Source organism: Scyliorhinus canicula, chromosome 6 (assembly GCF_902713615.1).
Source record: "Scyliorhinus canicula chromosome 6, sScyCan1.1, whole genome shotgun sequence".
NCBI lineage: Eukaryota > Metazoa > Chordata > Chondrichthyes > Carcharhiniformes > Scyliorhinidae > Scyliorhinus > Scyliorhinus canicula.
In genome coordinates this window covers 158,693,741-158,718,970 of record NC_052151.1, presented here as the reverse complement: position 1 = coordinate 158,718,970, position 25,230 = coordinate 158,693,741, and the positions used below count along the sequence as shown (strand labels likewise).

At 47.5% G+C, this 25,230-nt stretch overlaps 1 protein-coding gene and 1 long non-coding RNA gene across 16 annotated transcripts in view; both read right to left on the bottom strand.

Annotated features, from left to right (window-relative positions):
* The window catches only part of LOC119967604 (myelin transcription factor 1-like protein), a 569,116-nt gene that overhangs the window by 79,052 nt on the left and 464,834 nt on the right, over window positions 1-25,230 (bottom strand). The gene's annotated exons all lie outside the window — the stretch shown is intronic.
* On the bottom strand, window positions 23,505-24,723 carry LOC119967605. Its single transcript, XR_005461022.1, has 2 exons — window positions 24,145-24,723; window positions 23,505-23,696 (listed from the first exon to the last, which is right to left on the bottom strand). It is a non-coding gene; the product is annotated as an uncharacterized LOC119967605 (long non-coding RNA).

The window sequence follows — 25,230 nt, the reverse complement described above, 5'->3', positions numbered from 1 at the left end:
AGACACTCCAATTTATGAAGTGCAATTAATTACATTTCTTCAGTGTATCATTGCGAGCAACTGTCAGCAGTTAAACCAGATGATATAGCAAATAGAGAGGATCCAAATTATGCAATTTTCAGAGCACTTCTGATTGAAATACAACACAATTCTATTTTTGCAGGCCTTATACAGCCTGGTACATATTAATATATACACATCTATGGCTTGGCCATCAATTGAGCTCAAGAATACTAACTCCTTTCTCCAGCAATCTTACTGGACCATAAATAAACATTTGCCGCAAAAATATTTGGACCAAGAAAAAGGTCTCCAAAGGTCATGGCACAAAGGCAACTGCGTTTTCTATAATATTGACATTTAAACAATCCTTCATCTTCCAGCTTTAAGCAAGAAATACAGCCAGTTAAAAGTATTCTTTGTAAACAAGCCATCCTCTCACATGCGCTATACCCCACCAGGCTCATTATACAAGACAGTGTTGTAGGCTTCTTTTATGCACCACAGGTGTCAGGTTCCTATTTGCAGGTCAAGCGTTAATTATCTATATCCAACTTCAGTCCAGCTAATAGCAGAAAATCCACGACAACAATGCACCTTTGCAGTTTTACCGGAAATGGAGCAAAACCTTAACTTCACTGGTTCAAAAGTAAATAACCTGTCTAATACTTATCACATGGTGAGGTGTGACAGGGAGGGCCGGTGGGGAGCATCCTAATGGTTCACATAGATGTCTGGGTAAAATTGATTGAACACTCAGCACATTAAATAAAACTAATTGGATAGCTCTTTCCCAGAGCTGGAACAGACACCATGGGTCAAATGGTGTCCTTCTAGGTTGCAAGAGTCTATGAGTCTTTTAGTTTCTGGTCATTCTCATGTTTGCTCTCATTAATAGTTTCTTATTTTCAACCAATTACCTAATTTCCTTTAAAAATAGCTTAAGGTCTCTGCTGTTGAATGATACATGGGAGATAATTCAACAATGGAGTTGGTAACAGAGAGAGCAAAAATTCAAGCTATTCACTGTATGTAATGTCTATAATAAAGGTCATTGAGACATGGGTCTAAAAAAAATGGTTTCATGAGATATGAAATAAAATTGCTATGGTTTATTTAATTAGGGATTCAGATAATTGGAGTTGAATATCAGAACAGAGCATTTTCCAGTTACTGGGAAATTCCGATCAATAGAACATACATTCACTAGAAATACATTTGAACTGCTGAAATTACACTGATGTAATGGGATGTAATTGGAGAAACACCAGGCAAATTCCCAGCGAATATCTATGGAACATTTTGAACATCATTGTAAAGTAAATTTCCCATTTGGAACAATAGGTTGCTTGATAAGGTGGGTGTCTAATGAGTGAAGAGTGTTTAGACCGGAGATTTGCTTTGGAAAGTAAGGTATCCTGTTTTCTGTTGTATTACTACATTATTTGACCCTCTTTTATGGATGAAGCTGAAAGTTGTACATATTTTTATCAGCTAACATGCAGAGCAATTGGATTTTACATTGGGTTAGCCACCTTTCCTCTCACCTCTGAGACCAGAGGTTGAATCCAGACAGAACCGATTGGCATAAAGTCATTTCTCTCTCCCAGTCAATAGGGTACAATGTGGAATGAGTCAATTCAGTTCCTACAAGGTTCTAACCTGCAAAAGGAAGAGGCACCCAACTGTTAATCAGAGGCCATAGGGTTAATTTGGTGTTACGAGAGTGTGCTTGTGCTGAAAACAATAACTGCAGTGCAGTAAAATTGTAGCCTCAGCCTTTTGCGCGGGAAAAGATTTATTGGTGACCATGTTTATGCAAATTTGTGATAACTATAATTAAGTTCATGTCCCTCAAACTAATTGAACTAGACAACAAAATGGAAGTAAGTACTTACCGAACTGCATTCCTTACGATGCAATATCACTAACACAATGCACTACGGATTAATCAGAAACTGAGTCAGATACCTATTTAGCAAAGAGTGAAAGTGTAGCATATACATCGCAAAGTGATTTACCATTCTCATATGAGGAGCAGAGCCCTCGAACAAATGCTCAAAACATTTTAGTCCATATCGGGAGTTCCTGCCATTGCAGATCTCGAAACCTGTCAAAGGCCATTGTGAAACTCATTTTCATTTTGCTAATGGGATGCAGATGAATGCCTGATTCTCCATAACACCAGTGGGAAAACATGCCGGTGCAAAACATGTTTGTACAACATGCCGTGCAGATGTTGGGACTCACCTGAACAATGCGTGGGGCTGCCTCCAGGGTTCAGGAAGGAGGACACCAGCAATCCTGGACCCCAGAGCACCACAGTGGGTTGGGTGGGGGAGAGGGTGAGCATCTGTAGATTGACCTTCCAGATTCAATGTCCTGGAGTGGGTCTATCTTCCAGCCTCAGAATGTTCCTGGAGATCCATTTTCTTTCTCAAGAAGTCCATCTTCCGGTCTCAGAGTGCTCCCCGAGATCCACCTTCATTTTCAGGAGGTCCAGTGGGTCAGTGATTTTGGCTGCCTTTCAATATGGCACTCAGACACAATGGCAGACTATGCGCCATCAGGCCTTCCATGCCACGGAATACGTCACAAAACACCCAGTTGTGCAATTAACGAGGTTCGTCAATTAACAGACGATTTGGTGTGTTTTCCCACCGACGTCGGCAGCAGGAAACAATGGACTTTCCTGCCCCACCATGGGATGGAAGAATTGCGGCCACTGTTTGTATTTTGATCCCTCCCTCAATTTATCCATTTTTTTTCTTTGTTTGATCCTTGCACCACTTGTAAACTTTTTTGGCATAAAATTAGATAAACATAGACATGGCTGAGAAATAAAACCTCCGCGCAAGACCTTTGTTGGGCAACTTCTGGGGCATTCATAAACTTTGATTCACTTTAGCACCAAAGTTATACTCAATCACTTGCTGTAAATAAAATCTGATTTGTTAATCCCACAGAATGAGATCCACATTGCTTTGTCCATGTCCTACTGTATCTATTTTTATTCAAAGCCAGATTGCTTCATTCTCAGGGCCCCTGAAGGCTCATTACCTTCCTCACATGAGACCCAAGTATCGTAGCATATATTAGAATTTTTTTTGTACAAATGGTTGTTGGAGCATGGAATGTTTCGCCACAGGGAGTTTCTAAAAGTGAAAATTGGATAAACATTTGAAACTTGGAATACACATGACTATAAAGAATTTTTCCAGCACAGAGAAAATGGGCTGGTTTCTCTGCCGCCCACCGCTGGTAGCAGAGTTCCCGATGTGGAGGAGAATTCCGTGTCGGGGAGAAAAACGGCACTGATGCGTTTGCGATTTTCTGGTCCCTCACTGGTTGTGGCATTGAGGTTCGTGACCCATTTGCATCCTATTCACAGGCTGGACATCATCTCCACGCTTCCGTGATGCTCCATCCCTCTAAGCTCTGACTCATGTGGACGTGGATTGGTGAAAGTATTTGCCAGCGTGGCCTGAAGGGGTGGGCCAAGAGGGTGAATATTTAAGATAAGTGCCCTCAAAGTCCATCAGAGGACCCCCTCCCCCCACAATTGGACATTCTGAATTCTCCCTCCATGTACCAGAACAGGCACCGGAATGTGGCGACTCGGGGATTTTCACAGTAACTTCATTGCAGTGTTAACGTAAGCCTACTTGTGACACTTACAAAGATTATTATTATGATTACAATGCAAATTCTGCCCACCCCAACCCCCAGCCACCCCATCAGTGCTCTCCCATCAGAGAGGCTGGTATCAGAGCACCCCACCAGAGGCCCCCATAACACAGAACCTTCCTTACAGAGACCACCCACAATAGAAAGCCCCCATATCAGAGACCACCCCATATCAGAGAATCCCCCATATCAGCGAACTCCCATTGAAATCTCCATAACAGAGGCACCCCATCCGTCACTCCTGCTTGGAAGCCAAAGAGCAGTACAAGCAGAAACAGTGAAAAAAAATCACCGCTTTTTCAGTCCCGTACCTTACACCTGCTGCCTCAGATAGATACCTAGAAAGCAGCAGCTGTTACATCATAGAAAGCCAAAACCAAATCACAAGGCATTAAACCCCCTAGGATCTATTGACCTGCAAGACTTCTATTTACTTCAAAGAGAAATAGCTTTTAGTAGGTTATAATTGACAGCTTCCAGACAGCCAAATGTCTGAATAGCTTATTTTAATTTCCTTTCACACTTGAATGCATTTCAAGTACCATGTTTTGAACCTAACTGCAATGTTTCTGAAAATCTAGGAGTTCAGTGCTTTCACTTCCTCTTTTTCTCAGCAAAAATAATTTAACTGCTTTTGATGGGGTCATAGCTAAATAACTAGTTTATAAATGTTGCGGAGCAAGATAATTAAAAGATACATGTTGAATATGTTGAACAAATATGTTGAAAATTCAGGTCAGCATGAAGTAAGAAATACTCTGAATGATTATTCCCTAATGCAGGGTTTTTAAATGGAGGGGTAGGCATGGAAATGGGGGCGGGATTGAGTTTATGTCACCGCCTTGTCGAAGGAGAACCTGGAGATGACGAGGGCTTCCCTCATCCTCCTGACATGTCAGACCCTTGTCGCCACCTGTCCTCCATCCTCCGGTACTTCCTTGGGCTCGTCCACTAGCCCCTCCTGGACTGCATCATCCTCCTCAGATGAGGCTGCATGTCCCTCTACCTCCTGCTGCTCCTCCTCCTCCAGCATTTCATCCCAGATTGTGGTGGGAGAAGCAGACCACCACAAAGCAGGAGACAATCTGCGGGTGTGTACTGCAGTCAAGAAATCAGACCCGCATCTTGAGCAGCCTGTGCACTGCTCAATGACAGTGGTATCAAGCCTCCGCACTGGTATCATCAGCCATGACTTCAGCGAGTATTCCTTGTTCCCCATGAGTCAACCCAACTTCCTGGGTGATCCTCGAGACACTGGGGATCACTGAGTGCCCCAGGATGTAGCTGTCATGCACTTTCCCAGGGTAGTGGGCACACAAGCACATGATTCTGAGACAATGGTGGCACACAATCTGAACTTTCAGAGAGTGGAACAGGTGCCACATTGTCTCTCTGCTGAGATGCAGTCTTCTATGGCACATGGTGTCCGTCAGCTCATTGGGCAGCACGGTAGCATAGTGATTAGCACAATTGCTTCACAGCTCCAGGGTCCCAGGTTCGGTTCCCGGCTTGGGTCACTGTCTGTGCAGAGTCTGCCCGTGTGTGCATGGGTTTCCTCCGGGTGCTCCGGTTTCCTCCCACTGTCCAAAGATGTGCAGGTTAGGTGGATTGGCAATGCTAAATTGCCCTTAGTGTCCAAAATTGCCCTTAGTGTTGGATGGGGTTACTGGGTTATGGGGATAGGGTGGAGGTGTGCAGTTGGGAAGGGTGCTCTTTCCAAGAGCCGGTGCAGACTCGATGGGCTGAATGGCCTCCTTCTGCACTGTAAATTCTATGAATGACCAACAACGCCTGCACACCTTCAGCTATCGCGGGCCTCCCCATCTGGGTACCTCCTCAGCCTGATGGGTGTAAGGGTCTTCAGGGTGTGTGATGGCCCCAGCACCTGGGATGCCGCCTTCAACATGCACTGTTGCTGCTGCCTTTTACGGCGTCTGTCTTCCTCGCTGCCACAAGCGACACGAGGGCAGTCTCAACGGGATCAACATCAACAAACATTGTTATATCTGGAAGGAATTGGAGAACGAGGTAGACCAACAATCAGTTAGGGCTTCCATCCCGGGCTCTCAAATCCCCCATGCCTCTCCCATGCCTCTAACTGTCCCGCCTTCTCACGGAGCGCCATCCAGTGGAACAGTTGTGCTGGCAAACCGTGCTCTGCGCACTCACCCCAGCCACATCATGAGCCCCTAGAAATATTAGGGATGAGCTGCCCAACACTCATCCACACACTTAGCCTTAGGTAAGATCCACAGTGCTGAAGCTCTGCTTCTTCAGTGTTTGATTGCTGACGCTCCTAGAGTACAGGCATACTTGAGGTCAAAGATTGATGGACAAGCAGTACGTTAATCATCCTGCTTTGAGGAGGCACTTGAGCGTTGAGGAGCATGAAGTATTATCGCAACTAACAAGGCTAATTCCTAATTGGAAAACAGCCTTCATCTGTGAAGCTAGAGGCAACTCACAGTCAAAGGGGTTAAACTTTCAGGAGAGAAGCTGCAGCAGGGCTCTGTGCTGGAAGTGTTTGGTAGGACAGGCAGGCTGCAGCCATGGTTGCCCCTTTATAGGTCTCCACAATATTTAAATATGGCTTCAAAGCTTCACAGTCGCAAATCCCCTCACCACACCCCCCAGCCTCCCCACCCACCCCCTTGGGCCGACCTCCCAAGCCCAACCCCCTGAAGGATCCCCCACTGCTCCAGAGCAGTGGGGCAGCAGTCTCGGTTTCCTTGAGCTTCACGCTGGTAAATGTAATGGCTACTCACCTCCTCACTTCCCCTCAGTAGCCATTGCGCCAACTTCACATTTTTGCAAAGCAGTATTAAACAATGCCCATGTGACTTTCCACTGGGGTGTTGGGTAATTCCTGGGAGGCAGCTGCATTCAACTTCAAACTTGTTAATGAGATTGAGTGAACGCAAATGAAGGTTAATGATATTCCCGCCATTTTTGGGCGTGATCTGGAACGTGCCGTCTAGAGCGGGCCGAGTGAATCGCAAAATGGTTAGAGCCTGGCATGAATCTTGATTTTGCTATCTCCTGCTGTTCACCCGACGTGTCCAGATCCGCGGTGGGCACAATGTGGTTGATGAATCGTGCTCTCAATCCCTTTGCATACTCTGCTTCCTCTTGACAACTTACTTTCTTACCTATCTTAGTGTTATCAGCAAATGTAGCTACCATGGATAATTCAAGTCATTAATATAGATTGTAAATAGTTGAGGATCCAGCACTGATCTCTGTGACACTCCACTAGTTACAGTTGTCAATCCAAAAAAGAGCTGTTTACTCTACTAACCAACCTTTTATCCATGCTAATATGTTACCCCCTACACCATGTTCTTTTATCTTGTGTATTAACTTCTGATTTTCAACCCAGCATAGGTGGTGGCACAGTGGCATACAGTTGGGGGAATTACCCTGGGAGTCCTCATCATCGACTCTCGACTCCATGAAGTCTCATGGCATCAGATCAAATATGAGCAAGGAAATCTCCTGATTACCATATACCATCCCCCCCCCCCCCCAGCTGATGAATCAGTAGCCCTCCACGTTGAACACCATTTGGAGGAAGCACTGAGGGTGGCAATGCTGAAATATGTTCCCTGGGTGAGGGACTTCAATGTCCATCACCAAGAGTGGCTCGGTAGGACCACCACAGACTCAGCTGAACAGGTCCGAAAGAACATAGTTGCTAGACTGGTGAGGGAACCAAAAAGAGGGAAAAACATATTTGACCACATCCTCACCAAATTGCCTGCTGCAGATGCATCTGTCCATGACAGTATCGGTAAGAGTGACCACCGCAGTCCTTGTGGAAACAGAGTCCCTTCTTAACATTAAAGATACCCTCCATTGGGGTGGCATGTGGCGCAGTGGTTAGCACTGGGACTGTGGCGCTGAGGACCCGGATTCGAATCCCAGCCACTATCAAGATGTGCAGGTTAGGTGGATTGGCTGCGCTAAATTGTCCCTTAATAGTGAAAAAAAAATTCGGTATTCTAAATTTTAAAAAAAAGATACTGTCTATCATGTTGCGTGGTTAAATGTGCTAAATCTGACAGACTTCAAACAGATCTCGCAACTCAAGATTGGGTATCCATGAAGCGCTGACAGAGCTAAGCGATCTCACAACCAATGTATCAGATCTAAGCTCTGCAGTCCTACCACCTCCAGTGTTATTGGTTGTGAACAATTTGGCAAATCACTGGAGGAGGAGGCTCCACAAATATCCCCATCCTGAATGATCGAGGAGCCCAGCATATCTGTGCAAAAGACAAGGCAGAAGAATTCGTAATGAACTTCAGCCAGAAGTATCGATTGGGTGATCCATCTTGATCTCCTCTGGAGATCCCCAGCATCACAGATGTCAGTCTTCAGCCAATATGATTCACTCCATGTGCTGTCAAGAAGCAGCTGAAGACACTGGATACTGCAAAGACTGTGGACCCTGACAATATTCTGGCAAGACTTGTACTGTACCCCTATCTAAGCTGTTCCAGTACAGCTACAACACATGCATCTACCCAGCAATGTGTAAAATTGACCTGACATGTCCTATACACAAGAAACAGGACAAATCCAACCTGGCCAATTACAGTCCTCTCAGTCTACTCTCGATCAACAAAATGATGGAAGGAGTCATCAGCAGTGCTATGAAACGACAAATATTCAGCAATAACCTGCTCACGGATGGTCCATTTGGGTGCCGCCAGAGTCACTCAGCTCCTGGCCCCATTACAGCCTTGGTTTAAACATATACAAAAAAGCAGAATACCAGAGGTGAGGTGAGAGTGAGTGCCCTTGACATCAAGGCAGCATTTTATCGAGTATGGCATTAAGGAGTCCTAGTTATCCTGGAGTCAGTAGTAATCAGGAGGTAAACTTTCCACTGGTTGGAGTCGTACATGTAACAAAGGAAGATGGTTGGGGTGGCTGGAGATCAATCATTTCAGCTGCAGAACATCACTACAGGAGTTCCTCAGGGTAGTGTCCGAGGCCCAACCACTTTCAGCTGCTTCATTAATGACCTTACTTCCATCGTAAGGTCAGAAGTGGGGATGTTTGCAGGTGATTGCACAACGTTCAGCACCATTCACAACTCCTCAGTCACTGAATCAATCCATGTTCAAGTGGCCGGAAAATGGAAAGGCAACATATTATTTAAATGGAGAGAAATTTCAGAATGAATTGGTGCAGAGGGATCTGGGTGTCCTTGTGCACGAATCTCAGAAAACCAGCATGCAGGTACAGCAGGTAACAAGGAAGCCAAATGGAATTTTGGACTTTATAGCTAAAGGATTAAAGTACAAAAGTAGGGAAGTGTTACTGTAAATGTACAACGCATTGGTGAAACTGCACCTGGAGTATTGTGCACACTTTTGGTCCCCTTATTTGAGGAGGGATGCATTAGAGGCAGTTCAGAGAAGGTTCACTGAGGTGAGCAGTTTAGGCCTATATTCTCTCTAATTTAGAAGAATGAGAGGAGACCCAATTGAGGTACGTAAGATAATAAGAAGTCTTGACAAAGCAGAGGTAGAGCGGATACTTCCTCTTGTGGGCAATCTAGATTGAGAGGCCATAGTTTCAGGATAAGCGGTAGGAGATTTAAAACAGAGATGAGGAGAAATTATTTCTCTCAAACATTCGCAAAACTGTGAAATTCTCTACCCCAGATTGCAGTGGGTGCTGGGACACTGAGTAAATTTAAGGAGAAGACAGACAGATTTTTAATTAGTAATGGATCGAAGCGTTATGGAGAACTGGCAGGAAAGTGGAATTAAGGCCGAGATGATCGTACTGAATGGCAGAACAGGCTTGAGCAGCTGAATTTCCTACTCCTGCTCCTAGTTCTTATGTTCTATATCCCACCTTTTATACTAGCTTCCCACTTCACCTTAGCAGCCTCTGCCTTCATACCCTCTTGGCTAACTTTATTTAGGTTCAAAACACTAATCATGGACCCGCACTTCTCCAATTTCAAACTTCACATGGAATGGTATCATGCCATGATTAATTTCATTTTGAGGCTCCTTTATCATGAGATTGTTGATTAATCCTGCACCATTGCACATTACCAGGTCTCAGACGGGCTATTCCCTGGTTGGCTCCAAAAAATACTGATCTCAGAAATTGTTCTGAAAATACTCAATTAACTAATTTAGGCTAATAGGCTACCTTTGCCAATTTGACTTGCCCAATCTGCTTATAATTATTGCTGAACCTTTCTTACACATCCCAGTTATGACCTCCTGTATGCTCTGTCCCACATTCATGACCTTGAGGAACTGACAACTGAAGCCGATTTTGGTAGACCGCAAGACATAGAGTCATAGAATTTACAGTGCAGAAGGAGGCCATTTGGCCTATTGAGTCTGCACAGGCCCTTGGAAAGAGCACCTTACTCAAGACCACACCTCCACCCTATCCCCGTAACCCAGTAACCCTACTTAACCTTATTGGACACTTAGGGGAATGTAGCATGGCCAATCCACCTAACCCGCATATCTTTGGACTGTGGGAGTGATGCACTATCAATTGCGATGAGACGGGTTAGGTGGATTGGCCATGCTAAATTGCCCGTAGTGTAAGGTTAATGGGGGGATTGTTTGGTTACGGGTATACGGGTTACGTGGGTTTAAGTAGGGTGATCATTGCTCGGCACAACATCGAGGGCCGAAGGGCCTGTTCTGTGCTGTACTGTTCTATGAGAGTAGAATGTAAATAATGTTAATAATGTAATAAAGTAGGCTTCATTACACAGAGATGTGTGGCCTCCTACAGCAGCTGACAAAATGGCTGCTGTATGGAGAGCACACACATTTATACTCTGCCTTCTGGGCGGAGCCAGCAGGCAGGGATCTACCCCCGTACCTGTAGTACAGGGGCCTTACCGTAATACCCATATATACAATACAGTACAACAGTGGTGACTACCACATTCACCCCCTGTTAAAAATGAGTCCAGTGAGGGTGGTGGAGAACTATATACATACAGATTGCTTTTAAAAATCACAAAGAATGTTACAAATTTAGGCGGTCCGGTGCCTTGATCTGTCATTGAGAGCGCCGCAGTGCTGGTGGCGACTCAGCCGTCGGCTTGGTCTTCGGTGACTCCGGGAGCGTGTTGAAATCCTGTTCATCCACGGGCGGGAGCAAGGGGGGGACGGATTGTCCTGGAGCGAGGGCTGCGGTGGGGTGTGCCGGGGGGAGGGTGGCGCCAGGGCAGAGGCGGTGTGGAGAAGCAGCTGGTGCCAGGTCCCTGAGGGAGACTGTGTCTTGACGCTGTCGGGGTACGCTACGTAAGCGCACTGCGGGTTGGAGTGGAGTCGCTGTACCCTCTCAACCAATGGGTCCGCCTTGTGGAGTCGCACGTGTTTACGGAGGAGAATGGGTCCTGGAGCTGCCAGCCACGTTGGGAGCAAAACCCCGGAGGTGGTCTTCCTGGAGAAAGTCAAGAGACATTCATGGGGGGTTTCGTTAGTCGCGGTGCACAGGAGCGACTGAATGGAGTGAAGTGCGTCAGGGAGGACCTCCTGCTAGAGGGAGGCCGGGAGATTTCTGGACCGTAGGGCCAGCTGACGGCCCTCCAGACCGTCCCATTCTCCTGCTCCACCTGCCCGTTGCCCCTGGGGTTGTAGCCGGTCGTCCTGCTCGAGGCAATGCCCCTGTTGAGCAGGAACTGGCGCAGCTCATCACTCATAAATGAGGTTCCCCGGTCGCTGTGGACGTAGGCGGGAAAACCGAACAGAGCGAAGATGGCGTTGAGGGCTTTGATGATGGTGGCAGACGTCATATCAGGGCATGGGACGGCAAAGGGGAATCGGGAATATTCGTCGACTACACTGAGGAAGTACGTGTTTCGGTCGGTGAAGGGAAGGGGCCCTTTGAAGTCCACGCTGAGGCGTTCAAAGGGGCGGGAAGCCTTCACCAGGTGCGCACGGTCTGGTCAGTAGAAGTGCGGTTTCCGCACAGACCTGGCAGTCTCTGGTGATAGCCCTGACTTCCTTGATGGAGTAGGGCAGATTGCGGGCCTTAATGAAGTGGTAAAATGGGTGACTCCTGGGTGACAGAGATTGTCGTGGAGGGTCCGTAGTCGGTCCACTTGTGCGCCGGCACATGTATCTCGGGATAGGGCATCGGGGGGCTCGTTGAGCTTACCAGGGTGATACAAAATCTCGGAATTGTAGGTGGGGAGCTCGATCCTCCACCTCAAGATTTTATCGTTTTTGATCTTGCCCTGCTGTGTGTTGTTGAACATGAAGGCAACCGACCATTGGTCAGTGAGGAGAGTGAATCTCCTGCCGGCCAGGTAATGCCTCCAATGTCGCACAACTTCAACGATCGCTTGGGCCTCCTTTTCGACGGAGGAGTGCCGAATCTCGGAGGCATGGAGGGTGCGGGAAAAGAATGCCACGGGCTTGCCTGCCTGGTTGAGGGTGGCGGCCAGAGCGAAGTCTGATGCATCGCTCTTGACTTGGAAGGGTAGCGTCTCGTCGACCGCATGCATCGCGGTCTTGGCAATGTCAGCCTTGATACGGTCGAAGGCCTGATGAGCCTCGGCTGTCAGTGGGAAAACGGTGGATTGAAGGAGTGGGCGGGCCTTGTCCGCATAGTTTGGGACCCACTGGGCGTATTACGAAAAGAACCCCGGGCATCGTTTGAGGGCCTTGGGGCACTGGGGGAGGGGGAGTTCCATGAGGGGGCACATGCGATCGGGGTTGGGCCCTGGAACTCCATTCTGAACCACATAGCCAAGGATGGCTAATCGGCTCGTGCTGAACACACACTTCTCCTTGTTGTACGTGAGGTTGAGGAAAGTGGCAGTGTGGAGAAATTTGGCAAGGTTGGCGTTGTGGACCTGATGATTGTGGCCGCAGGTGGTGACATTGTCCAGGTACAGGAAAGTGGCCCGCAGTCCATACCGGTGAACCATTCGGTCCATCTCCCATTGGAAGACCGAGACCCCGTTGGTGACGCCGAAGGGAACCGTAAGGAAATGGTAAAGGCGGTCGTCTGCTTCAAATGCAGTGTATGTGCGGTCCGCCTTATGGATGGGGAGCTGGTGGTAGGCAGATTTCAGGTCCACTGTCAAGAAGACCTGGTACTGTGCAATCTGATTGACCATATCAGATATGCGTGGGAGGGGGTACCCGTCTAGCTGCGTGTACCGGTTGATGGTCTGACTGTAGTCAACGACCATCCTGTTTTTCTCCCCGGTTTTCACCACTACCACTTGGGCTCTCCAGGGGCTCTTGCTGACCTGCTCCTGGTGGTGACGGGTTTGCAATCTGGGGTTAGGTTTGCAAAAAGGGAAGGCGGGTCGACTTTAAGGGTCGCAAGGCCGCAAACAGTAAGGGGTGGTAAGGGCCCGCAAAATTTCAGGGTTAGGCACTGGAGGCTGCACTGGAAGTCCAGGCCGAGTAGCAGGGCAGCGCAGAGGTTGGGGAGGGTGTAGAGGCGGAAGCCGCTGAACTCTACACCCTGTAATGTGAGGGTAGCGATGCAGTACCCCCGGATCGCCAGGGAGTGGGATCCAGAGGCCAGGGTGATTCTCTGGTTAATGGGGTGTACCGCAAGGGAGCAGTGCCTTACCGTATCGGGGTGGATGAAGCTCTCAGTGCTCCCGGAGTCCAGAAGGCAGGATATCTCATGCCCATCGACCTTCATCTTTGTCGAAGTGGTCGCGAGATTGTGCGGTCGAGAGTGGTCAATCGTGACTGAGGTGAGACGCAGCTGGTCGTCGGCGGTTGCAGGCGATGAGCGGCCTGATGAGGTGCCCGACGGGCAGGGGTCCTGAGGCGGGTAAGATGGCGGTGCCCACGGGCCGCACCTGTCCTGGGGCAGGCAAGATGGCGCCACCCTCGGGCCGCACGTGTCCTGGAGCAGGCAAGATGGCGGCGCCCATTGGTTCTGAGGCAGGCAAGATGGTGGTGCCCACGGGCCGCATGTGTTGTGAGTAAAGCAAGATGGCGGCGCCCACGAGCCGCACGTGGTCCGAGGAGGGGAATTTGGCGGTGCCCACTGGCCGCACGTGGGGGGTGCAGGGACAATAGCGGTGATTGAGCAGGCCTGGCACACTGCAGCAAAATGTCCCTTCTTGCCACGGGCCTTGCAGAGCGTGCTCCGCGCCGCGCAGTGCTGCTGGGGGTATTTTGACTGTCCGCAGAAGTAGCACTTGGGTCCCCCGGGGATGGTTGGCTGCCACGCGGCGCAGGCGTGGGGTTGGCTGGGAGCGGTCGCTGATGGGGTCCACGATGGGGTGGCTGTCGGCGGGGTCCACAAAGCACAGGGGGGTGGGCTGCGCGGTTGGGGGCATAGGCCTGCACGTTGCATGAGTCGACCGTAAGCGAGAGCACTAGTTTCTTGGTCGCCGCGAGGTCAAGCTTGGCCCCTTCTAAGAGGCGCTGGCGGACGTAGTCAGACCCTGTGCCCATAACAAACGCATCTCTCATCAGCAGGTTCGAATGTTCAGGGGCCAAAACAGCCTGGCAATCACAGTCTCTCGAGCAGGGCACGCCAGAAATCTTCCACAGACTCACCGGGAAGTTGGTGCCGTGTGGAAAGGAGATGCCTAGTGTAGATTTTGTTGGTCCGCTGAGCATAATTCTCCTTCAGTAGCGCCATGGCTTCTGCGTAGGTCGGCGCATCCGGGACGAGGGGAATAACGTTGGAGCTCAGCCGCGTGTACAGAATCTGAAGCTTCTGTGCTTCTGGGATTGGGTCTGGTGCAGACCCAAAGTATGCTTCAAAACAGGCTAGCCAATGTTTGAAGTCTTTTTTGGCCTTGTCTGCTTGAGGATGCAGCTGCAGGCGATCAAGCTTGATGCGGAGGTCCATCTCTGAAAAATCTCTGTGTCATAAATTGATGCACTATCAATTACGACGAGACAAGAGTAGAATGTAATCGAGGCTTTATTATACAGAGATGTGTGGCCTCCTACAGCAGCTGATGAAATGGCTGCTGTACGGAGAGCACACACATTTATACTCTGCCTACTGGGCGGAGCCAGCAGGCAGGGATCTACCCCTGTACCTGTAGTATAGGGGCCTTACCGTAAAACCCATATATACAGTATAATACATCAGTGGTGACTACTACTGTTTAGCACAGGGCTAAATCGCTGGCTTTGAAAGCAGACCAAGTCAGGCCAGCAGCACGGTTCAATTCCCGTACCAGCCTCCCCGAACAGGTGCCGGAATGTGGCGACTAGGGGCTTTTCACAGTAACTTCATTTCAAGCCCACTTGCGACAATAAGCGATTTTCTTTTCGTTTCATTTCATTTCACAGGGTGGAAACCAGACCACCCGGAGCGAATCCACGCAGACATGGGGAGAACATGCAGACTCCGCACAGACAGTGACCCAAGCTGGAAATCGAATTTGGGACCTTGGAGCTGTGAAGCAATTGCACCACTGTGTTACCGTGTAACATTGTGTACTTCAGGCTTCCAAAAGTGGCAGCCAACCATCCCCGGGGGACCCAAGTGCTACTTCTGCGGACAGTCAAAAATTTAATAAATTTTCACCTGGGAACCTACTACTTTATTCACAGCTTTCAACTCAATGGTCTCGAAATTCAAAGCAGAACTTGGGTGTGGATAAGAAATTGGTTGGAGGATTGGAAACAATGGGAATTAGTTAGATAGGTAATAATGAAGGGGTGGGGTGGAGGCCGGATTGAATGGGGTCAATGGGCGGGATTTTTAAGCTGTTCACGCTGGCGGTAAATTCCGGTCTCACTCCAGCGCACGGGTTTCCTAGTGACGAGCGGTGCTGTCACCGGGAAACCCAGTTGACAATGGCGGGATTGGTAGATCCTGCTGGCAGACCGACTCTGCCACCAAAAAACACACAGTGCAGTGGCCAGTAAATCCTGCCCATTGTTTCTTATTTACATCAATATTTTGTATTCAGAAACTCAATGCAAAATGGCCAAATTAGGAAACAATACTAAAAATGAAAGGAGGAGTGGAATTGGAAATGAAGTGGTGCAGTGTAAAATGTGTTGCCAATACACTATCGTTAGTTCTGCAATGTTGTTCAAAATTAATTCAATTTACCTCCATTGTCTTCAGACTTCGGGTGGGATTCTCTGGCGCTGAACGCGATTTCGCTGGAGAATCCCCGTTCACGACCAAATCGGGTCAGCGCCGCTTTATCGATGCTCCGCCCCCTCCAAAGCGGCGCAAGAGTGTCACATCGATGGCCTCAGGACATTGCCTGAGGACCACCCCCCGATGCTCAGCCCCCGACCGGCTGAGTTCCTGAAGGCGTCGGTCACTTGTGGTCTCAACCATCGGGAACTCGGTCCAACACTGCCACAGTTGGGGGAGGGCTGATCCACGGGCAAGGGGGACTTCGCCAAGGGCTGGCGGCACTGTTAGGGGGAGTTTTGACGTGCGCGAGCGGGCAAAAGGATGGCACTATTTTGCAGGTCGGGTCCGCGAGTGGCCTGTGCCATGTTGCATGTAGGCCGCCGCCGTACGCATGCGCAGCCACGGACCCGGCAATTCTTCGGGCCATATCGGCAGCTAGAGCCGGGTGCTTTATGCTGCCTTGATGCTCACCCCCAGACAAACAGAGGATCGATGGCCGTTTTACGCCATTGACTGTCGTAAAACATCACCGTTCCCACGCCGGCATGGGATATAGCCTCAAAATTGGAGAATCCAGCCCAATGCCTCACATCAGGATGGATATATTGGTCCAATGACTATTCATCAGAACATTATCCAGATGAAGGAAATGATTTACGATCATAGAGTGGGTGAACAGGGGCTAAATTCTATGGCGATGAGGGGGCTTTGAGATAATCTTAGTAAGGTGTTTTAAAAAACGAAGGGAATTGACTGAGTAGAAGTAGATAGTGAATAATTTTCCCTCTTCTTTAAGCAACAAAAACTAATAGATATAACATTAGAGTTCAAGCTAAACTAATTGAAAGCTAATACAGGAAAACCTTCTTCATACAATGGGTTACGAGAATATGGAAAACACAAACCTTGAAGGGAATAGGTGAAAAATTAATTGAAGCATTTAAACTCCAGATAAATCATTGGAGAGTATGAGCATGAAGGAATGTGCAAGTGAGGAATTCATATTCAGAAATTTCAAGCTGCAAAGGTTAAGAAAATGACAGGTGAACTCAATGGGCCAAATGGCCAACTCAATTCCCTGGGTGCAATTCTCCGGTCCCCCGGTTTCCTGGTGGCACGTTCACTGGCAATGGGATTCTCTCCTCCCGCCGTTTGTCAATGGATTTTCCCGGGTAATATGTGGGCCAGGGTGCGCTTCCGGCGGGAACAGAGAATCCAGACAACATGTGAATTTGGCTCCTGTGTTTCTGATGGCACTGCTGGGCAGAAAGCCACACAATATAACCATGTAGCTATCTGTCATAGAGTAATGATATATATCATGATATATGTTTCATTTGAGTTTTGCTTTGAAATAAACAGCCATTTTACAGAATTTTGTTTGTGAACACAATGAGTTTCATAAGTAAAGAAACACTGCAAAATTTGAGAACATTATGTGTTTTATTGGAAGAATAGAGATGAACAGACGTCAAATGTGACATGTCCCTCTGCCAACACCTTGTGGCAAGTGAGTTAGTGACATTTCTGATACTGCACGTGATGTATTACATGAGGAGATTGGTAGGAAGACTTCTTGGGATGTCTGTTGTTAATCCTCTTGTAATTTAGTCATCGTTGGTCGGCCCAAACAATCCAATCTATGTGCTGAACACACCATCGCTGTACAGATGTGAAGACTTACTTATGTTAAAGGTCTTCTCCAGCCATTTGTCCAGAGGTAGGTGCAAGCATGCGACTTGAACATTTGACAGTAATACAGCTAATCATTATTGTCGAACAAGTCTTCACATTGGCCCATTGTTGCTGCAAAGTGTTCTCCACCAGAGAGCTTGTGCACGATCAGCCAGCCAGAGTGAGATTTCAGCCAGAGTGAGGGTATTGAGAATTTGGAGCTGAGAGGGAATTCGGTGCCGAGGAGAAAGAGGTGTTTATCATCGGAAAGAGTGGAAAGGCGGACCTACCAGGGAGGCTCGAGGGCAAGGGAGAGGCAGGAAGAAATTGAACCGTGAAGTCACAGCCTGCAGCTAAGTGATTGGCTGGTGACTGGTAAGTAGTTTTTCTTTTCCTTTTATCTTCACATTGTAGTTGTTGTTGTAACTTCAGGGTTAAGTCATGACAGGAGATCCCAGATTTGTGTCATGTTCCTCTTGTGCGATGTGGGAATTCAGGGACCCTTCCGGTGTACCTGGTTCATTCACGTGCAAGAAGTGTGTCCAACTGCAACTCCTGTTCGGCCGCTTGATGGTGCTGGTGCTGCAGATGGATTCAGTTTGGAGCATCCATGATGTTGAGGAAGTCATGGGTAGCACATTCAGTAAGTTGGTCACACCGCAGTTAAAAATTACTGAGGAGGATAGGAAATGGGTGGCCACCAGGCAGAGGAAGAGTAGGAAGGCAGTGCAGGAGTCCTCTGCGGTCATCTCCCTCTGAAATAGATGTATCGTTTTGGATAGTGTTGGGGGTGATGTCTCACCAGGGGAAGGCGGCAGCAGCCAGGTTTATGGCATCCTGGCTGGCTGTACTGCACAGTTGGGAAGGAAAAAGAGTGGCATAGCTATAATGATAGGGGACTCAATGGTAAGAGGAATAGATAGGTGTTTCTACAGTGGCAAGCGAGTCTCCAAGATGTTATGCTGCCTCCTGGTGAAAGGGTCAAGGATGTCTCGGAGTGGCTGCAGGACAGTCTGGAGGGGGAGAAGCCAGCTGTCATGTTGTATATAGGCACTAACGATATTGGTAAAAAACATGATGAGGTCCTACAAGCTGAATTTAGGGAGTTACGAGCTAAACTAAAAAGTAGGATCTCAAAGGTATTAGTTTCATAGAATTTACAGTGCAGAAGGAGGCCATTCGGCCCATCGAGTCTGCACCGGCTCTTGGAAAGAGCACCCTACCCAAGGTCAACACCTCCACCCTATCCCCATAACCCAGTAACCCCACCCAACACTAAGGGCAATTTTGGACACTAAGGGCAATTTATCATGGGCAATCCACCTAACCTGCACATCTTTGGACAGTGGGAGGAAACCGGAGCACCCGGAGGAAACCCACACACACACGGGGAGGATGTGCAGACTCCGTACAGACAGTGACCCAAGCCGGAATTTAACCTGGGACCCTGGAGCTGTGAAGCCATTGTGCTATCCACAATGCTACTGTGCTGCCCTATTAATCTCAGGACTGCCACCAGTGCCATGTGCTGGTCAGAGTAGGAATGTCAGGATAGAAAAGATGAATACGTGGCTTGAGAGGTGGTGCCTGAAGGAGGGATTCAAATTCCTGGGACATTGGAACCGGTTCTGGGGGAGTTGGGACCAGTGCAAACTGGATGGTCTGCACAACAGGAGGGCTGGAACCAATGTCTTCGGGGAGTATTTGCTAATGCTTTTTGGGAGGGTTTAAACTAATTTGGCAGGGGGATGGTAACTGATGCAGAAAGTAAAGAGGGGACAGAAATAAAAGGCAGTAAGTGGACAAGTGAAAGGCAGAGAAACCAAAATCAAAAATCAAACATGGCCACAGCACAGAGACTGTGGAGAACTCGGTGAATGGGTCCAGTCAGGTTAAGAGAAACAAAACACAGGGAGAGTGTTCAAAACATGACTGGTCAGATTGTCTGAGAAAGCAGTGCAGTGAGCAAGGGAAATTTAGATTAAACTGAATTTATTTCAATGCAAAAGGCCTGACGGGCAAGACAGATGAACTCAGGGATGGATGGGTACATGGGACTGGGATATAATAGCCATACTGCAACATGGCTAAGGGGTGGGGAGAGGGGCAGGACTGGTAGTGTGACGTTCCAGAGTACAGATGATTATAGGAAAGGTAGAACAGGAGGTAAGAGAGGAGGGGGTGCTGCATTTTTGATAAGGGATAATATTACAGCAGTACAGAGAGAGGATATATCCGAGGGTTCTCCCACTATATGGGTAGAACTGAAAAATAAGAAGGGAGAGGAAACTTTGATAGATTGTGCTAAAGGCCCCCAAATAGTCAGTGGAAATTTGAGGAGCAAATATGGAAGGAGATTAGATAGCTTCAAGAAAAGTAGGGTGGCAATAGTTGGGGACGTTAACTTTCCCAACATTGACTGGGACAGCCATAGCATTAGGGACTTGGATGGAGAGACATTTGTTGAGTGTATTCAGGAGGAATTTCTCAATCAGTATGTGGATGGCCCGACTAGAAAGGGGGCAAAACTTGACCTCCTCTTGGGAAATAGGAAGGGCAGGTTACAGGAGTGTTAGTGAGGGATCACTTTGGGACCAGCAATGATAATTCCATTAGTTTTAAGATAGCTATGGAGAATGATAGGTCTGGTCCAAAAGTAAAAATTCTAACAAGGTAAATTTTGATAGTGTTAGACAGGAAGTTACAAATGTTGATTGGGGGACCCTGTTTACAGGCAAAGGGACAGCTGGCAAGTGGGAGGCTTTCAAATGTGTGTTAACCAGGGTTCAGGGTAAGTGCATTCCTTTTAGTGTGAAGGGCAAGGCTGGTATTAATAGGGAAACCTGGTTGCCTTTGGATATTGAGGCCCTGGTCAAAAAGAAGAAGGAGGCACGTGACATGCATAGGCAGCTGGGATCAAGTGAATCCCTTGAAGAACATAGAGGTTGTCCGAGTAGAATGAATAGAGAAATCAGGAGGGCAAAAAGAATATATATTTCTTTGGCAGATAAGGCAAAGGAGAATCCAACGAGCTTCTACAAATGCATAAAGGGCAAAAGAGTCACGAGGGAGAGAGGAGGGCCTCTTATGGATTTACAAGGTTATCTATCAGCGGATCAACAAGAGATGGGTGAGATCCTAAATGAATATTTATCATCGGTATTTACTGTTGAGAAAGACATGAAAGGGGAAATAAATAGTGCTATCTTGAGGAGTATACATATTACAGAGGAGGTGCTGGAAGTCTTAAAAAGCATTAAGGTAGATAAATCCCCTGGACCTGATTAAATCTATCTCAGGACGTTGTGGGAGGCTAGTGAGGAAATTGAGGGTCCCCTAGCAGAGATATTTGAATCGTTGACAGCCACAGGTGAGGTGCCTAAAGATTGGAGGGTAGTTAATGTTATGCCTTTGTTTAAGAAGGACCGCAGGGAAAAGCCTGGGAACCACAAAATGGTGAGCCTGACATAGGTTGCAAGCACAATCGGCACGTGGGGGGAGAATGGGCGATGCCGCTCCCGCAATTCTCCGGTCCCCGGAGAATCACCGTGAATCGCACGCGTGGTCTACATGGCACGGGTAGGGGGCCAGTGACAGAGGCTCCCCCCCACGATACACCGCTGAAAACAGGCAGAGTTCCCGACGGCGTGGTTCTAACCACGTTTTGCCTGTCGGGAAAGGTCGGCGCGGATTCAGACTCAGTCCGCGCCACCCTGGTGGGGGGGCGGGGTGATCCTTCACTCGGGGGGGGGGGACCTCAGGGACGGCCAGGCTAGCGATCGGGGGCCCCCAATTCGTGGGCGTGCGTGATATCAGGGGGGAGGGCTATATTTTAGGGGCCGATCCGCGTTGTGTGTCCGCCATGTCGTGCGGGGCAGCCACCGAAGGCCGCCGCCATGCCCATGCGCGGACTCCCGACCAGAATTGCCGGGCCTGTATTGGCAGCCAGAGCTGCAAGGAGTACTCCGGGGCCCTGCTAGCCCCCTCAGGTAGGAGAATCACTCTGGACTTTCTTCAAGTTTTGACGCTGGAGTGGGGACATAGCCCCATTATTGGAGAATTCCACCCAGGATCTAGAGAGATTTAGAGAGGCAATGACTAATTAGGGACAGTCAGCATGGCTGTGAGTGGAAAATCATGTCTCACTAATCTGATTGAGGTTTTTGAAAGGGTAACTAAGAAGATGGATGAGGGCAGTGCAGTCGACATTGTCTACATGGACATTAGCAAGACCTTTAACAAGGTATTGCCTGGCCGGGTGTTGCACAAGGTTAAATCTCATGGGACCCAGTTTGAGATAGCCAATTGGTGGTTGTAGAGGGTTGTTTTTCAAACTGGAAGCCCGTGACCAGAGGTGTGCCTCAGGGATCAGTGCTGGGTCCACTGTTATTTGTTATAAAGCATGGTTAGTTTGTTTGCAGATGACACAAAGATTGGTGGCACTGTGGACAGTGAAGAAGGTTATCTAGGATTGCAACGGGATCTTGATCAATTGGGCCAGTGGGCCGATGAATGGCAGATGGAGTTTAATTTAAATAAATGTGAGGTGATGCAATTAGATAGATTGAATCGGAGGAGGACCTACTCAGTTAATGGTAGGGTGTTGGGGATAATTACAGAACAAAGAGATCTAGGAGTACAGGTTCAGAGCTCCTTGAAAGTGGAGTCACAGGTGGACAGGGTGGTGAAGAAGGCATTCAGCATACTTGGTTTCATTGGTCAAGCCATTGAATACAGGCGTTGAGACATCTTGTTGAAGTTGTCCAAGACATTAGTAAGGCCACACTTGGAATACTGTGTACAGTTCTGGTCACCCTACCCAGTGCCAGGGTGCCAGGGGGAGTGCCAGGGTATCAGTTTGCTGAAAGCCCGAACACCTGGGGGTCTCTGATGGCCTTGGAGACCCCCCCTCTCCTCCCTCCCACCACAAACAGGTGCCCCCCCCCCCCCCCAACCAGGTGCCATTATGCCTGGTTCATGTTTGTGCTAAACAGCGCCATGGTAAGGTCTCCCAGGCATGGCCGTTAATTACTGAGCCTCGGGAGAATCGGGCGGGAACATATTTAAATTAGTCTTTTGTAAATCTGGATCTTGCCCTTGCCACAACGTCTCACAAGATCCCGTTAGATCTCTTATTTTTATAAATCTGAGTGCCCAATTCTTTTCTTTCCAATTAAGGGGCAATTGAGTGTAGCCAATCCACCTATCTGCACATCTTTGGGTCATGGGAGTGAGACCCACGCAGACACAGGTAGAATGTGCAAACTCCACAAGGACAGTGACCCGGGATCAGGATCGAACCCAGGTCCTCAGTGCCGTGAGTCAGCAGTGCTAACCACTGCGCCACCGTGCCGCCCATACATCGTTAGATCTCACGAAGCCTACGAGCATCGCAAATTTCATGAGCGGCATCTCAAGAGATATAACAGCTTCCTTGCATCACCGAGTTGGCCACAAAAAGGCTGTTCGATCATATCCCAGATCCTATACATCATCAGTAGGACCATTTTGAGAGATGCTTCAATTGTGCTTGGTATCTGGATGGCCAATGTCTCCTGTACACACTGCTAATGACAATCTGCAGAACAGTATCACAAGAATATATGGCCGATAAGTGGAATCAGCAGTGTAACATAATCTGCAAGGAACCAAGTGATTGGTAAACTCAGCATGCTTATGAATACCCTCTATTTCAAACCCTCTGAAGAGGTCAGTCACATGTCTATGCTATGCATCCATTAAACAGCAGCTAACTTTCCTCAGCTACCACCTCTGACCTTTTAGAGAACCAGAAGAAATAACGCACACAATGCATTCTCTTCTTAATCACTAAAAGTACGGTGAAAAATATGGCTTTTCCTGGTGTGATGTTAATAGTTGTGATGATTATGCTTAGTGCTGAGGCGAGATTTGCTGTGGAGAGGGTTTAACTTGTTGCTCTTCGGGTTACTTTTCTGTGACAAGAAGTCAATGCAAGCAGTTGGAAATGCTGCTGTTGCCAAACAGATAGTTCTTGACCCATTTCACATGCATGACACTGTCACAGATTTACAACTGTATTTGTACATCTAAGATAATTATAACTATACAAGCCAGGAATACAGATTTGCAAGTCAGCCACGCGGTTTACAATTTCTCAACCAATGTTAGCATCTTCAAAGGGGTGGATGGCCTGTCCTTCGTAGTTCCTTGACCTCCTTCTACATACTGTGTTTTCTGTTGGAAACAACATTTTTCTGTGAAGAGAAGAGTCATTTACAGAATGAGTGAATATATTGAGCAGTTTCTGTTGAGCAACAGCAGTGTTTTATGGTCTATATACTGAATATAAAGCACCATGACTACAAAATATGAAAGAGAATGTCTGCGAGTGACTGAGTGCATTTTAATTGACAGCTATTTGTGTCAATAATTATAATCAGCCATCAAGCTTTCTGTGGTTCATCACTGTAGGATTTACTTCTCTGATCCTGCTGTGCTAGTTCTCAACTATGTTCATTACTTTCCTTTGTGCTGCATTTCCAGCAGGTTACTGGTACAATTTGCTTTAAGTATACCATGGTATTAAAGAAAGCTCGTCTGACACTGGTAATTTACTTTGATTGACATCAGTTGTTAACAACATGAATAGCTGCCTCCATAAATGACAAGTTACTTATATTCACACTTCTTCTTGCTTCTTACCTTGGTACTTTACTTTATGCAGAAAAGCTTCTTCCAGATATCCTTCTAGATATCTCATGATCTTGTGTTGATTTCCATACCTTCCTCACACTCTGCGTTTTGGTGGCATACTTCTTCACTTCAGAAAGGGCTACGTTTCATATTCTAACAGCACCAAGGGAGATGTGTTCTTCTGGGATTTTGTAGGCAGAGAGTTTAGGCATACATTAACATGAAACTTCAGGTAAAGAGCACGATGACTGCATACTTATTTTCATAATGTCTGTTTCAAATAATAATAAATAATAAAGAAATAAAACAAAACATAAACACCAAGCTCTTTGCTGAGCACTATCATTGTGTTGATTGTCTTCCCTATATAATTGACTGGATGTCGATTTTATTTACCAGTGGAATCAAACAAAAACTGAAAGAGTCTCTTCGTCAATGTTTTGGAAAATTAAGATCCCACCAGCATTGGGTTCTCAGCTAGTCTAAGTTTGTATTCCAACTCGAGGATGCACGCCAAAACAAGGTCTGATTGTAAAACGTATTTTCTCCCCGTTGCTCAACAGCCACCTTCAACGTCCATTTACCTCTGCAAGCACTTAGACCGGCCACTATGTAGAAGCACCCCTCTTTTTATACCCGCTCCTGCTCACCTGTGCCTGTTTCAGTGTGATGCTTACTGGGAAATGTAGTGCATGTGACCTACTATGTAGTTCTGGCCGAGAGGAAATTAAACATACGTGCAGGGAGGTAATGCTCCTCCACAACTCTGCCCCATGCTGTGTTACAGCTACTTCTGCATTTCCTCTCCACTTCTCACAGGCATTGTGGAATTTACTTTGCTCAACAGCAATTTCTGTTGGTGCTTCTTGAAGTTGCCATTAGTTGTGTCTTGGTAATGGACCTTAAACACTTGACGATCCAAAAAGTACACAAAGTGAAGTTAGGTATTCCTGTGACCATGTACAAAAAGCAACAATTTTAATTCTCATTTCAGGTAACTGGCTATGAAATAACAGTAACTAAGCTGTTTATTTACAGGTTGCCAGTGTTTTAATTTTGGGTTCATAACTAACAGATCAATTCAATTGCAAAAAG